Source organism: Lactuca virosa, chromosome 8 (assembly GCF_052849685.1).
Source record: "Lactuca virosa cultivar CGN04683 chromosome 8, Lactuca_virosa_CGN04683_v6, whole genome shotgun sequence".
Taxonomy (NCBI): domain Eukaryota; kingdom Viridiplantae; phylum Streptophyta; class Magnoliopsida; order Asterales; family Asteraceae; genus Lactuca; species Lactuca virosa.
In genome coordinates, this window is record NC_136433.1 from 115,481,601 (window position 1) to 115,498,152 (window position 16,552).

Here is a 16,552-nt window from a genome sequence, read left to right on the forward strand (position 1 = left end):
TAATCAACATAAAAGACCAAATTCATACTTCAAGTGATACCGACACCGAGCCGAGTTCTCCAATTGTTGGTCATTCCTTTAAAGACATTCCGTTTGAAAACTACATAGCCATGAATCACACTCCACCTCACAATCCCAACCCAAACCCAAACAATCAAGATGCCAATACTCTATCCCAACAACCAAGACAACAACAAAACCAATAACCTCTCATAGATATGCCACCTTGGAATCAAGCCCCTCCTCCAAATCAACCCAATTATCAACAACCACAACCACAAAACCAAAACTTTCATCAAAACAACCAACCTCAAAACAATACTTTTCAAGTTCAACAACCACAAGCACATCAACCAAATCAACCTCGTTACCCACAACCTCTAATGTACCAACAACCAATGTACCCCCAACAACAACCTCCCTACAACCAATACCCTAACTACCAACCTTATCCACCACAAATGTACAATCACCAACAATACTCATACCCACCTTACCAATAACATCCCAATTACATGCAACAATATCCCAATAACCCCAATCCACCCAATCCCCCTCAAGAGTTGACACTTCTACAAATGATGGAGACGGATGTTACTCACACACCCCTTGGTATTGTTTATCCCACAAACCACCGAGGGATCGAATTGAAGTCAAGTTTCATACATCAACTCACCAAGTTCCATGGTTTGGATATAGAATATCCTCAGAGGCATTTGAAGTCCTTTCATATGATATGTGTTAGTATGTTGCTCGAACATGTGACATTGGATGATTTCAAGTTAACCGCCTTCCCTCTCACCTTGGAATATAAAGCTAGAGAGTGGTTATTCAACTTACCACCGGGATCTATTCACACATGGGAAGAGTTACTCAAAGCCTTCAATAGCAAGTTCTATCCCACCTCCCGGATATCAAGTCAAAGAAGTGACATTTTGGGGATTCGTCAAGGGGAGAACGAGACTTCTCACGATTTTTGGGAGCGATTCAACAACTTGTGTACAAGTTGTCCTCAACACAATATACCCGAACAACTACTTCTTCAACAATTTTATGAGGGTATGAATGAAAAAGATTGAAGGATGATTGATGCTTCGAGTGGTGGTGACATCTTCAACAAGACACCTCAAGAGATAAGATCACTTTTTGGTACCATTTCTCAAAATCAAAGAAACTTCGGGACTCGAAATGACATGAAGAGAAATTCCCCACAAGTGGTTGGTGAAGTTAGCAACACCCAACACTTGGAATCAAAGCTCTTGGATTTGACTAATGTGTTAAGTCAAATGGTGGTGGGAAGTGGTCAACAATTAATAGTGTGTGGTATTTGTGCCATGACGGGCCATTATACGGATAAGTGTCCCACTCTTGGAAGTGAATCGGAGGATGTGAATGCAATGGGAGGATATCAAGGTCAACCAAGACCCATGGGACTTCAAAACAACTTCAACCCAAATTGGCGGAATAACCCAAACAACCCATACCCACCAAAGAAAAATCCACCAAACATTTTGATGAGACCCCAACATCCACAATATCCTTCCCAAAAACCTCCATATCCACAAACTTCTTATAACCCTTCCAATTACCAACAACCTCCACAACAAGGCCAATCAAGTGGTAACCATCAAATGAGCCTTCAAGAACTCGCCGCCTCTCTTGCTCAAAGCCAAACCCAATTTCAACAAGAGACCAAGAACACTTTCTCCAACATTCAAGCACAAATTGGATATTTGGCCACCACTCTCAACAAGATAGAACAAAGGGGTAAAATTCTTTCTCAAATCGAGAAGAACCCCAATGTGAGTGCAATAACCTTGAGAAGTGGAAAAACACTTGGAGAAAGCAACCCACCCTAAAAGAGTTTCAAGAGAAGAAGAAGAAGAAGTTATTATCGTTGAACCTCCGAAACGTGTAGCTACTCAAAAGGACCCGATTGTGCCAAACATTGACCAACCCGACTCTTCCAACAAACCCATCAAGCCATTGGTCATACCACCACCTTTTCCCTCCCGGTTAACAATCTCAAAGAAACAAGAAGTAGAGAAAAAGTTTATTGAGACTTTCCGCAAGGTCCAAATCAACATCCCACTATCGGATGCCATAAAGCAAATTCTGTGCTATGCCAAATTTCTTAAGGATTTGTGCACCAATAAGAGGAAATTTAAGGCGAATGAGAAGATTCAAGTCAATAAAAATGTGTCTGCGGTTATCCAAAAGAAGTTACCACCCAAATGCAAGGACCCAGGAATGTTTGCTATCCCTTGCACTATCGGTGATTTGCATGTTGAAAGTGCCATGCTAGATCTTGGAGCCTCGATCAATGTGATTCCATACTCAGTTTTTCAATCTCTCAATGTTGGACCTTTGGAAGAAACTGGAGTAATCATTCAATTAGAGTACAAGTCAAGTGTATTTCCAAGAGGCATGTTGGAGGATGTACTAGTGCAAGTCAATTAACTAGTATTTCCCGCGGACTTCTATGTCATTGACCTTGAAGAGAAGACTCCTTCCAAGTCATCTATGATTCTTCTTGGAAGACCCTTCATGAATACCGCTCACACGATTATTGATGTTCATAATGGGAAAATCACCATGGAGTTTGATGGAGAGACCATTCACTTCAACATCTTTGAAGCAATGAGATATCCTAGCAACATTTCTCCATTGTATCGAGTTGATGTGATTGAGCTAATCACCCAAGAACTATTCGCGTTATCACATGGATATATTTTGAAGATGGTGCTCAACATGAGTCTTGATTGTGAAAGTTTGAAGAAAACATTAGATATGTATACATTGGACTCCGAAGTTGAAGAGATTGTGAAGACTTTAGAAGTTAATAATTCAACAAAGAAGGATGTCTCTCAAGTTTCCTTATCTCATTCTCCAAACAATATGCCCCCTTCCATAATCCAACCACCCACACTTGAATTGAAAGTCTTACCTAGCCATTTGAAGTATGTTTATCTAGGTCAAGACGAAACTTTCCCGGTGATCATATCTTCTCAATTGAAAGACTTTGAAGAAGATCACTTGGTTGAAGTCTTGAAAGATCATTAAGAGGCCATGGGGTGGACAATAGCGGGCATCAAGGGGATAAGTGATGGGTTTTGAGCATTCTAACACTCCTACGGTGTACATGCAACCCTAGAAACCTTGGATCTATGTTTTCTCTAATATACATGCAAATTTGATTTTTCCAAGGTTCTCATCCTAACTAGCATGGCATGGGGTACTTGTAATATAAAACTAGTAGAATGACATACCTTTCTTGTAGCTTGGATTCCTTAAGACCTTGTGAGCCTAGCACCCCAAATGTGATGCCTCAAATGTTTCACACAACACCACAACTCTTGGAATAACTTGAGAGAATAACACTTTCACTCAAAATCGGCTAGCCCTCATTGTTCTTGTCTTAGTGGCCGATTTTGCTTACAATGAGGTTCTTTATATAGTGTGTCACATGTAGGGTTACACCATGCAAACCCTAATGTGCATGACTTTTCATTTCCTCCATGATCCATGGGTTTTAACCTCCATGGAGCATATCCATGGAGCACCCTATGGGTTTTAGCCCAATCCAATGAACCATGGATCATAAGCCCACTATATAAGAATGAATGATTTACAAATCAATCCCCATATATTTAATTAGTCCATTTTGATCATAAAATTAATTCCAAATTAATTCTTGATCAATACTAATTAAATAATATGATTTCATATTAATATATTAGAACTTATAATATATTAACAAACCATAAGTGTCATTTTCTCATTTTGTCTATCCAATTGTTATGATGCCATGCAACCCAAATGGACCATGCCAAATCGAGTCAAGTACATACCATATATAGTTATGGACTTAGACACCTTATCCAACAGTAAGTCCTAATGTATGCACTCACAAAATCCTTATGGAAGACGATTGTAAGCCCAAAAGGGAAGCTCAAAGAAGATTAAATCCTCTAATGATGGAAGTGGTTAAGAAAGAGATAATCAAGCTCCTTGATGCGAACATGATTTACCCCATTTCTGACTCCAAATGGGTTAGTCCGGTCCAAGTGGTTCCCAAGAAAACGGGAATCATAGTTATTGAGAATACCAAATGAGTAATGGTACCCACTCGAGTTCAAAATGGATGGAGGGTGTGCATTGATTACAGAAAGTTGAATTCAAGCACACGAAAAGACCATTTTCCTCTTCCTTTCATCGACCAAATGCTCGAAAGATTGGCGGGCAAATCGCATTATTGTTGCCTCGATGGATACTCGGGTTTTCACCAAATACCCATTGCCCCCGAAGATCAAGACAAGATGACTTTTACATGCCCTTTCAGAACGTTTGCCTACAAGCGGATGCCATTTGGATTATTCAATGCCCCCGCCACATTCCAACGATGTATGGTGAGCATTTTTTTCCGAGTATATAGAGAATATAATTGAGGTGTTCATGGACGACTTCACAGTGTATGGAAATTCATTTGATAAATGCTTGGAAAACCTTAAGAAGATTTTGAAAAGGTGCATTGAGAAGAAGTTGGTGTTAAACTTTGAGAAGTGTCACTTCATGGTCAATAAAGGCATCATCTTAGGACACATTGTCTCCAAAAAGGGAATTGAAGTTGATAAAGCCAAAATTGATGTCATACAAACCCTTCCTTACCTAACATGTATTAGACAAGTGAGATCTTTCTTGGGCCATGCGGGATTCTATAGAAGATTTATCAAAGATTTCTCGAAGATCACGAGACCGATGTGCCTCCTTCTCCAAAAAGATGTTGACTTTGACTTCAATGTAGCATGTCAAGAGGCCTTTGACAAACTTAAAGACTTGCTCACCTCCGCTCCAATAATCCAACCTCCAAATTGGGAGCTTCCTTTTGAAATCATGTGCGATGCAAGCAGTTTCGCCATTGGAGCGGTTTTAGGTCAAAATGAAGGCAAAGCATCACACGTCATCTACTATGCCTCCAAAACCTTGGATAACGCTCAAGCCAATTATTCCACCACCGCGAAGGAACTTCTAGCCATTGTTTTCGCATTGGAGAAATTTCAACAATACCTTCTCGAGACAAAAGTGATTGTATACTCCGACCATGCGACCTTGAAGTATCTAATGACCAAGAAAGATGCCAAGCCACAGTTAATTCGGTGGATTCTTCTTCTACAGTAGTTCGATCTTGAGATAAAGGACAAAAGTGGTGCCGAAAACCTAGTTGCGGATCACTTAAGTCGGTTGAATATTGGTGGTTCTTCTTCTTCCATTCTTGATGAATTTCCGGATGAACACCTCTTCTACATTTCAAACATCATTCCTTGGTATGCGGATATTGTAAATTACTTGGTTACTAAAGAAATTCCACACGCATTTACCAAGTATCAAAAGGCCAAATTGAAGAGTGATTCCAAATACTACGTGTGAGACGACCCTTATCTTTGGAAACACTGTCCGGATCAATTAATACAGAGGTGTGTTCATCAAAATAAGGTCGAGTCAATTTTGAAGTTTTGCCATGAGTATGCATGCGAAGGACATTTTGGTCAAAACAAAACCATGCGAAAGGTGCTAGAATGTAGACTCTATTGGCCAACAATGTCAAAAGATACTTATCTATTTTGTAAGAGTTGTGATAGATGTCAAAGAATGGGAACCATATCCATGAAACACGAAATGATTCAAAGCCATATCCTCATTTGTGAGATCTTTGATGTATGGGAAATCGACTTCATGGGCCCATTCCCCGTTTCTTTTGGTTATACTTATATACTCTTGAAGGTTGACTACATCTCAAAGTGGGTGGAAGCAAAGGCCACAAGGCATGATGATTCTAAAACTATAATTGACTTCTTGAAGTCAAACATTTTCGCAAGATATGGTGTACCGAGAGCCTTGGTGAGTGATAGGGGAACTCATTTTTGCAACAAAATGATGGAAGCCATGATGAAGAGATATGGTGTCACACACCGGATATCAAACGCTTATCATCCACAAACAAACGGCCAAGCCGAAGTGTCAAATCGAGAAGTCAAACAAATTCTTGAAAAGACGGTCAACACCACACGAAAATATTGGAGCTTGAAGTTAGAAGATGCATTGTGGGCGTATCAGACCGCCTATAAAACTCCAATTGGCATGTCTCCATTCCGCTTCGTCTATGGGAAGTCTTGTCATTTACCGGTGGAATTGGAACACAAGGCATATTGGGCGGTTAAAAAGTGTAACTTCAATATTGAAGAAACCGGGAAGCACCGAAAGATGCAACTTCAAGAAATCGAAGAGTTGAGGAATGAGTCTTATGAAAATGCAAGCATTTACAAAAACAAGACAAAAGCATTTCACGACAAGCATATCACTCGAAAGCATTTTATTCCGGGCCAAAAAGTTCTTCTTTATCATTCACGCTTAAAGCTATTCCCGGGAAAGTTGCGATCTCGATGGCACGAACCTTTTATTGTTATAAAAGTGTTTGAACACAGTGTGGTTGAAATTAAGAGTTTGGAAACAAATCAAATATTTAAAGTGAATGGGCATCGCTTGAAGCCATTTTATGAAGGCTTTGACACGGAAGAATTCGACAACGTCACATTGGAAACTTCGATTTACGAAGGTTGACGGAAGCGGGGCTATGTCTTGGCAAAGACGTTAAATAAATTCATTGTAAATAAATAATCTCCGCTTGAAGTTTTGGGCGTATCTAAGCTTGAAGTTGGTCAAAAATAAGCATATTGAAGCCTAGCAATGGTCTTGGTAAAGTTTGAAAAAAATGCCAAAAATCTGCAAATTGCGCGGGTATCCGCGCAGCCATTGCGCGACCGACCCCCAGCCGCGCAGATTCCGAGCTCAAAAATTACCCCCACATGGGGTGCGCTCTGATTGTTGCGCGCAGCCAAACTCCACCCTTGCAGCCCCTCACGCGGCCAAGAACAAAATTCCATATCCATTACGCGACTACCCACCAAGCTATACCTAAACCCGTGACCCACCCAATCACCTGACCCAAACCCATGCCCGACCCGACCCACACTTAACCCAAACTTATAGCTCCATTACCTATCAGATTCACCACCCCTAACCCCCTTCACCCTTGTGCCTCCCGTCAACAACCCCGACGAACGCAGCGCTCCATCTCCTAACTTCGCCGCCGATCCCGACTGCCGCCGACGAAAGAGCCGCTGCCGCTGCTTCCGCCACCGATTGGCGCTGCCTTCTCGCCTGGCGACTCCACCGTCACTTGTTCCTCCTCTTCTCCAGCCGACGACAACCACCACAGACCCAATTTCGCACACCTCCCTAACTCGCCGGAAAAACGAGCACATCAACCCCCGCCTTCCAGCTTGCTGCTATCGCCGGTGCTTCCTTACCACCCTAACCCCCACCCAATTCCGACCACCCTCCACCCTTTCTCACTTGGAACAGCTCGCTCTACCGCCATCAACCATAACTCGCCGAAAAATCGTCAAACCTCAATAACTCCACCACCTTCCATCAAATTCAAATTCTTCTTGGGGAATTCTTCACCAAATACACCCGCACATGCCGATCTACTTTTAATTTGGGAAAATCAGTTCACCAGAAAACCCTAGCTCGGCCACCGGCTGCCGCCACTCATTTTGACCAAAATTTTCAAAATTTTTGTTTCTCACCGGAGACTCAAAAGGTTCAATCTTGCGGGTCAAATTCAAGCTTGGGGTGCGGTTTTAGCGGTTTTCTTTTTGGGTTTCGACACTCGAATTTGGTAAATTCCTTTTAATTTCATTGCATTCAATTTCTAATTTGGATAGAATTATGCTATGCACTAGGTTGCTAAGAATTGAGTTGCTTTGAATTTATTGGATTACATTACTTTGAATTGTGCCAAATTGCAAGTTTGGAGTATTTGCCCGGTTTATATTTTATTGTTATTTGGTTTGATTGGATTAGTGTGAGGCGAGTGTGAGGGATAATTTTGGCCAAGTTTCTGTCCTTGCTAGGTTCTATTAACAGGTACAATGCGCAAGAACAAAACCATTCACGCATCTCATGGTTCTTCCCGTGAAGCTCAATCATCGTGCCCACCCAAAAAAAGTATCAACTGAACATGTCGATCGTGATGGCAACCTTGTCCTCACTAGTGCACAAATCAAGCAATTTAAGTCCAACCTCCAAAAACGTGCAATCCGAGCCACCAAATTTTACCACCGGGAGTCAATGATGCACCTTGGCCTTGATGATTGCTTGCAACAACTGTTCTTCAACATAGGTTGGTACGGGTACCTAGCTCTTTCCGTGCATACATAAAAGCAACCCACACTTGAGTTCCTCTCCACTTATGCACGGGATGACACGGCAGAGGTGCTCGCATTTAAACTACAGGGTCGGCAGCACCGACTCACATACGACAACCTCAACACTATCATGGGCATATACGATATGCACAACACCGACATCTATAGTTATCAATGGACTCAATTCAAGAGCGTACCCAACGTAGAGTTTTGGACTCAAATCACTAGTATTCCATACTTCAATCCAAGTCGACAAAAAGATCCTTACATCATCCATCCTTGTTGGAGAATCGCACACCAGATTCTTTCAACTTCCATCTTTGGTCGTCATGAGCCGGGACAAATAAACACCGTCGAGCTATACTTCCTTTATTACATGACTAGCCGTCGTTAGTCATGCCCCGGTTTCGCCACCTTTTTCTTGGATAAATGTGACAGCATACGCACGAAGACCACTGGAGACATTTTCATTGGAGGTCTCGTTACCCTTATTGGTTTGGGTGTGGGCCTTCAATTTCCCGAGTATGATTATGTGCCAGTGGATGACCCACCTCTCTATATCCTTGACTGCTTCGCTCTCACTCGGATGGAATTATTGGTACCTATCAACAATCGTCAGTAATCTTGGCTCAATCATGCCAATGATTCAGTTTACACCTTACCTAATATCAGCATATCCGCCTTTACCACCAACGACCCCGAAACCTGGTTCTTGCCCGAAGAGTTACATGATGATGATGTCGGTGATACTGATAAGATGCAGGTAGACACTGGCCATGCTGGTAGCCCATTTGAGGTCAAAGACCATTATGACCTCCCAATCCAACAACTGCCACCACCCTTTTATGGTCAGCCTTCGGGAGCACATTTTGAGCCACAACATGAGTACTAGTCTTATCAACAACACAACAAGCCAGAACCCGAGTTTCCTCTTGATATATACAGTCAGCTTGCCGCCTTGCGCCTCCAGGGCAACCGAAATACATCATCCATTCGGCACATCGAGGAGCAGGAAGCTCGCACCAACACCTACATGGAGGATCTCTGGCATCATTTTCGGCCCGAAGGCGGTTACCGTCCTCGCGGGCCTCCTCCACCTTGATCCCGGTATGATCTTTCCTTACTCTCATCCTAAGCATTGAGGACAATGCTTAATTTTAAGCTTGGGGTGAGGTATTCTTTATCTTTTATTTTTTATTGCATTTAGGTTGTATATTGTTGCATTTAGAGTAAGTCATTTAGGACATTCATAAAAATTGCATAAAAAATCCAAAAATATTGCATATTTTCTTTCTTTCTTTTCTAATTTTCATACTTTTTAGATGCATTCTAGTTTACGCTTCATGCATTTTTGTTCTCTCTTGTCTTCTCATCCCTACAAGTACCATAACGTCGAGTCATAAGTATTGAATCATAGATTGGTCCCGGGTCTTGATATGGAATTCCTTGTATTGGATAAATGAGACACGTTTTAAGCCTCACAGACCACTTTGAGACCGCTTGTGTGGGGGTCAGATGCAGGTAGCTTGATTGGGTCTAGGTGCGGAGGGATGTGGTTGGTCAAACCGATGTGTGCGAGCAAAGATTAGCCCGGTAAGGTATTTTGAAAACATTGAAGACTCGCATCTTGGTTTTGGGGGGAGTACCCCTTAGTATTCCCGAGTCTCATCCGAGCCTTACTTAGTTAGATTCTCACCACATTTTTAAGATAGGTCATCATTTTTCTAGGGGTCTAGAGTAGATAGTTAGATAGATTTTGTTTATCACACCTTGCATTGAGGTGCTTGATGAACTTTGAAGTGGGTCCCCCAATTCACATCTTTTGGGACCAAGTTTTTTCGGTAACACCCATTTTTGAGTCATATCCCACCCTTTTTAGTTGATCTTGGCACATTGTCAATGATCATTAGGTGTTCATGTTAGCCTCCATCCTATGTTACATGGTGAAATTCCTTAGACCTTCCAAGAAGAAAACACAAAAAAATGAAGAAATTAGAAAAGTGAAGACAAAAAGAAACAATGAAGAAGATTAAAGAAAAGCAACAAAAACAAAGAAGAAAAATGAAGAAAAAGAGCAACACAAAAAGAAGAACAAGAATCCAAGTTCAAGACTTTATCAAAAAAAAAGGAAGAGAAATAAGAAGACAAAAGATCAAACAACAAAGAGGCTAAAAATCCAAATAACAGAAGTTCAAGATTGAAGATTTAAGTTGTTAGGTTTAAGTTTAGGTTAAGTAGAATTTTCTTTTTTTATTTTATTTTTTTATTTTGGTGAGAAAAGGCTATGACGATGAGACGGTAAACTGTAAAGGACAGTACAAGGGAGAAGCCTCTGAAACCGGATGTTTGCCCGGAGGCCGCGCTGGAAAACCCTACTTCGTACTATACACTTTATCCTGACAAATGTAGGAATCATAGTGTGTGAAGAGGCGCCTTTCCTTCGTGCACTATGGTCTACATTGGTGATTTAAAGTGCCCCCACTGGGCGCATCCTCTGTTTCCTTTGTCTTGCACACCGCAATTACATCCAACCGTGATCTATTCGCCCATCAAGTGGTTGAGAATGTGGTTTATGGTTCTAAAGCGAGGAACATTTTGAAGATGCGTAAGGTTCATGAAGGACTGATTCTGACCATGTTGACTGATGTTGACCAAGTTCTATGGTATCTTTCTTTTTTCCTTTGTAGTTTAGTTCATCCCGAGCTCATTTTAGTATTGTTCTAACTTGAGGACAAGTTAGGTTTAAGCTTGGGGTGATTTGATAGCTTATTTTATTTCCTTATTTTTATTAGTTTATTATAGTATTTTTAGCTCTTTTTATTAGTATTGTATTGTATATTCTTTATTTTTCTTTATCATGGATCGTATTAGGGACTTTCTATGTTGCATGAGGCATTTTGCAGGGTTTTGGAGCTTGTTGCGGTTGTGGATTAGCTTGGAAATGGGCTTTGTGGGCTTACGAGGCATTATTGGGCTTTGTGGATCTATTAAAGGAGATTTGGGCTTAAAAAGGCTAAAGACTTGGATGAAGTGGGCTTGTGAAGATGGGTCATGGAATGTTATTTTGGGCTTGGAGCATCCATATTTGAAGCTAAAAGATGATTGGTTAATTTGAATCATGTGGGATATGGAGGGGACCAAGGGAATCTTTGGTAGTGGGATGGTTAGTGGAGAAAAAAAAATGAGCCAATAGCATTCCAGCAGCACTCACGCGGGTGGAATCTCCGTCGCGTGGGTACCCGCATAACTGCCCAGTTTTGGGCATTTTGGTCATTTGGCTTGCCATTACCTTGGGGGATTGGATCTATCAGGCATCACTTCGATTTTACACCATTAGAGACCAGAAGAAGGCGATTTTGGAGCTTGAGACTCATTTCTTTTCATCTTTCCAAGTTATTGGTAGTTTCTTTATGCAATTAGACTTTTGTGATTGTTATTCTATTGTCATGAGTGGCTAAATTCTCTATTTTGGTTAGCCTTGGCTAAAACCTTTGAATGTTTGTGGGTTTTTGAAGGATTCATGTTTATTTATCATTTATCTTATGTCTATGATTCTAGTTCATATTTCCTATGCTTGTTTAAGGCTTTGATCATGAGCTTGGTACTTGAATAAGAAATTGTTGGTTTATTTCTTTTGGTTTAGCATTGAATCATCGAACTTACATAGAACAAGGGCTTTATGATGGTAGAAATCATCTCTAGCTTATGAATCATAACTCCTTTATGGATGTTTAGCATTGACATCCTCTAGGAATTGGGGATTCCTTCATTCTTAAGGCTAATCAACTTCTTAGGTTCAATTGCTTCAATTGGATCTTTGATTTTGATTAAGAAGGTGTGTTGTGGGCTTCCCCAACCTCCATAATACCTATGAGGAATCTTGGCATATCATGCTTCATGATTGCTATAACCAATTTGGGATGAATGATAAGCTTCATGTTGAATCCTAATGATAAACACACAAATGTTCATTGTGTTGAATTGCCTTGGTTAACCAATTCTCTCCAATATTTGAGCAACTCATCATCTTGCTTAATTGCAAGCTTTTTAGTTATTCAAGTCTTTTAGTTTTCAAGCAATCACAACACCCCCCCTTTTAGTTTAATTGTAGTTAGTTAGTTTATTTACACTAGTTCTATTGGATGGCTTTGGTGATTGAATACAACCATTTCCCCGAGGATCGATACCCCTTTTTACCATTATATTACATTTTATTGCAAACAAAGGGTGAAATTTGCTTGGTGGACTTGACATCCCACCACGCACTTGGTGTAACAGGTGACTCAGGTGAGACGGGTAAATTGGGCGTACCCGGTTGATTTATAGGTATCCTATGTGTGCTTCCATGGGAGTCTAATGGAGAATTGTTGGGCTCACCACCTACGACCCAATCACTATCACCATATGGTGAGTCGGACTCAGATCGTGGAGACCCAAATTCACGTTGGGGAGTATGTGATTCTGGCTCAAAGTCATCGCCTTGAAATTCTTCCAAATTAAAACCTTCGATTGTAAAGCTCATACCTGGTATCGACTTAATCTTGGATGACTTCTCCCATGCCCATGTTTTATCTTCTGCAAACACTACATCTCTGCTCACATATATCATTCCTATGTCATGATCTAAAAGTCGATGAGCTTTTGATCCCTTTTCAGTTCCAAGATACACAACTTGCTTGCTTCTATCATCCAGTTTCTTCAAATGACTCTTGGCTATTTTCATGTGTGCAGTACACCCAAACACTCTTATGTGACCCACATGTGGCTTTCGACCGGTCCACATCTCATAAGGCATGGTGGACTTTAGAGCTTTTGTGCTTATTCTGTTTAAGATGTAGACCGCATGATTCACAGCTTCTCCCCACAACACATCTGGGACACTCATCGTCTTCAAGGAGCTTCTAACCATTTCAAGCACTGTTCTGTTTCGTCTCTCCACAACACCATTCTATTGTGGAGAGTAAGGTGAAGTAAAGTGTCGATCTATCCCAGTTTCACTGCAGTACGTGGTGAATTGGTTTGAGAGGAACTCCCCTCCTCGGTCTGTTCTAAGCACCTTCATCTTCTCTCTTGTTTCTATTTCAACTTTTGTTCTAAAATTCTTGAACATTTGAAATGCATCTTCTTTCGATTTCAGCAGGTACACCCACATGACCCTGCTGAAGTCATCTACGAGCAGCATAAAATACTTATTACCTGCAGGTGTTGGTGGTGAAACTGGTCCACACAGATCGCCATGGACAAGCTCTAACCTTCTCTTTGCCCTGAAGCTTGTACTTGTTGGGAATGGATGTCGGGTTTGCTTCCCTATGAGACACCCTTCACATGGCTTAGATGGAACCACCATTTTCGGAATTCCTTCTATTAGAGCCTTTTCAGACATCGCTTTTAGTGAGGTAAAGTTCACATGACCTAACCTTGTATGCCACAACCATGTTGGGTCACTGATTTCTGATGGGTTTTGAGCATTCTAACACTCCTAAGGTGTACATGCAACCCTGGAAACCTTGGATCTATGTTTTCTCTAATATTCATGCAAATAAGAATTTTCCAAGGTTTACATCCTAACTAGCATGGCATGGGGTACTTGTAATATAAAAACTAGTAGAATGACATACCTTTGTAGTTGCTTGGATTCCTTAAGACTTTGTGAACCTAGCACCTCAAATGTGATGCCTCAAATGTTTCACACAACACCACAACTCTTAGAATAACTTGAGAGAAGAACACTTTGATCACAAAATCGGCTAGCCCTCCTTGTCTTGTAATAGTGTCGATTTTGCTAGCTATGTAGCTCTTTATATAGTGTGCCACATGTAGGGTTACACCATGTAAACCCTAATGTGCATGGCTTTTCATTTCCTCCATGATCCATGGGTTATAACCTCCATGGAGCATCCATGGAGCACCCAATGGGTCCTAGCCCAATCTAGTGAATCATGAACCATAAGCCTACTATATAAGAAAGAATGATTTACAAATCAATCCCCATATATTTAATTAGTCTCTTTTTTATCACAAAATTAATTCCAAATTAATTCTTGATCAATACTAATTAAATAATATGATTTCATATTAATATATTAGAACTTATAATATATTAACAAATCGTAAGTGTCCTTTTTCTCATTTTGTCTATCCAACAGTTGAGATGTCGATGCAACCCAAATGGACCATGCCAAGCCGGGTCAAGTACATACTAAATATAGTTATGGACTTAGACACCTTGTCCAACAATTTCAACTGCCAAGCACTTTGAATTGACTTCTTCAAGTTCTATTTTGTAGAGACGGTTTGGAGACCTCAGGGCCTTCATCAATAATCTTCCAGCCTTGTCATGTATCCATAAAAATGGCTCCTTTATTTTGATCTCATCTCCACTCTCCGATAGTTAGCCAAGACTTATAATGTTGCTACACAAGTCGGGTATGTAATATACTTCTTGGAGTTTGCGTTGCTCTCCGTTCTTACACTGGAAGATTATTGAGCCTTTTCCTTCTATTCTGACTTTGGAATCATTTCTAAATTTTACATATCCTTGCACTTCCCTGTTCAGATCACAAAATTTCTCTTTGTCACCGGTCATGTGATTGCTTGCTCCGGTATCGAGATACCATACTTTTGGCCGACTTGTTTCTCCGCCTCCTGTTTTCAACTTTGGATTTACGCTTTCTTCATTCAGAAATACTTCACCCGTTTCTTCTTTGTCCTCAAAAGATGACAATAGAAGTGCAGGCTCATTGTCCTCTTTTATCAAATTATTTTCAAGATTTCTCTCACGTCTTGGATTCGGGCCATCTGCTGCATAGTGACCATGCTTCTTCACCACGCAGGATTCTTCTACTGTGTCCCCAAGGTACGCATAATGCTTACAATATTGATCACCTTTGCAACAAACTCATCAACACCCTATGTCTCCATCATATTCAGTGCCTCGAATTCTGTTTTCAAGGTCTGAATTCTTGCAGTCTTTACTCTATCTGCTCCCATGAACATTATTTTCAAAGCCTCCCAGACCTCTTTAGCTGTTTTCTTCTCAGCCAAGGATAATAACAGGTCTCATGGTATCCCTTGATAGATGGCTGCTAGTGTCATTTTGTCCTTCTTCACCTCAACAACTGTGTTTGTTGTTCTGGGTTCCACTGCATCCCACACTCCATGGGCTTGCATGAAGACTCTCATCTTGATGGCCCATGCAGAGTAATTGCTTCTTGACAACATAGGGTAATGGAGGGTGACCATACTTTCTTTTTCACCATTGCTATTGTTTCCTATCATCTCTTCACAAGATTGATACTTTGGCATGCACCAGGTTATGCTCTAATACCACAATGTTGGTATTGACAAGCCCTTCAACTGGCTTTTCACAAACAAACAAATAACAGAGCAAGGAATTAACAGAGATTAGGCAAAGGTTTTTCTGTGTTATTCACTTCAACAGAGGATACAATCAACGTACACATTGCCTAGAATTTAAAGAAAGGAAATTGCAGAAAAATAGGAACTACTAGCTACTTGCTAAAGACCAGGGGCATATCTCTCACGTGGCCTTGAATTATTCTTCCTACTCAATTTTAAACATGCAACAAATTAATTAAAAGACTTCTGAATTATTTTAACAGGGGGTGGAGGATCTGTGAGATCTGCAGGTGGAGGTTGTGGATCTGTGACAATCAAAGTATAGAGGGTTGTTGATGGGTGATTTCAAAAGGTGGTGAGAGGGGAGGTAAATCGAAGATGAAGACCAACATACAAATTGATTTCTTTGATGAACAAAGGGTTGTTCTGTTTGTCGAGGTAGGGGTTGTAGAGGCGAAGACGACGGTGTTGGTGGTAGATTCGGGTTTCCTACGGATCTTCTTGTGTCTTCTTCTCCTCAACCATCATTTTTTTCGAACAAGAAAATGATTTATACAACTTTCGATCTAGGGAATAAAGAACTAGAAAAAACGATTTCTAGAAATGTGTGTATATTTTTTTTGGAGGCAAGAACATACCCTTCATCCTCATGGTTTTTGTTTCAAGACTAACAACAAACCCATTTCTGGAGATCGATATTCAGATCTCGAGTTTGGGGATGAACACAAATCGATTTTTAACATCACACAAATACACATTGGATATGTTGGAGAGATCCGTTTAGGTGAAGATCAACCTTACATCTACAAAAATCGATTTAGGTTTATGGTTCACATTAGAAATCGATTCAAATTAAGATTAGGTTTTAGAAATCATTTTTAGAGGATGTTTGTTGAGAAGGAGATATGGAGATAGAGGTGGGA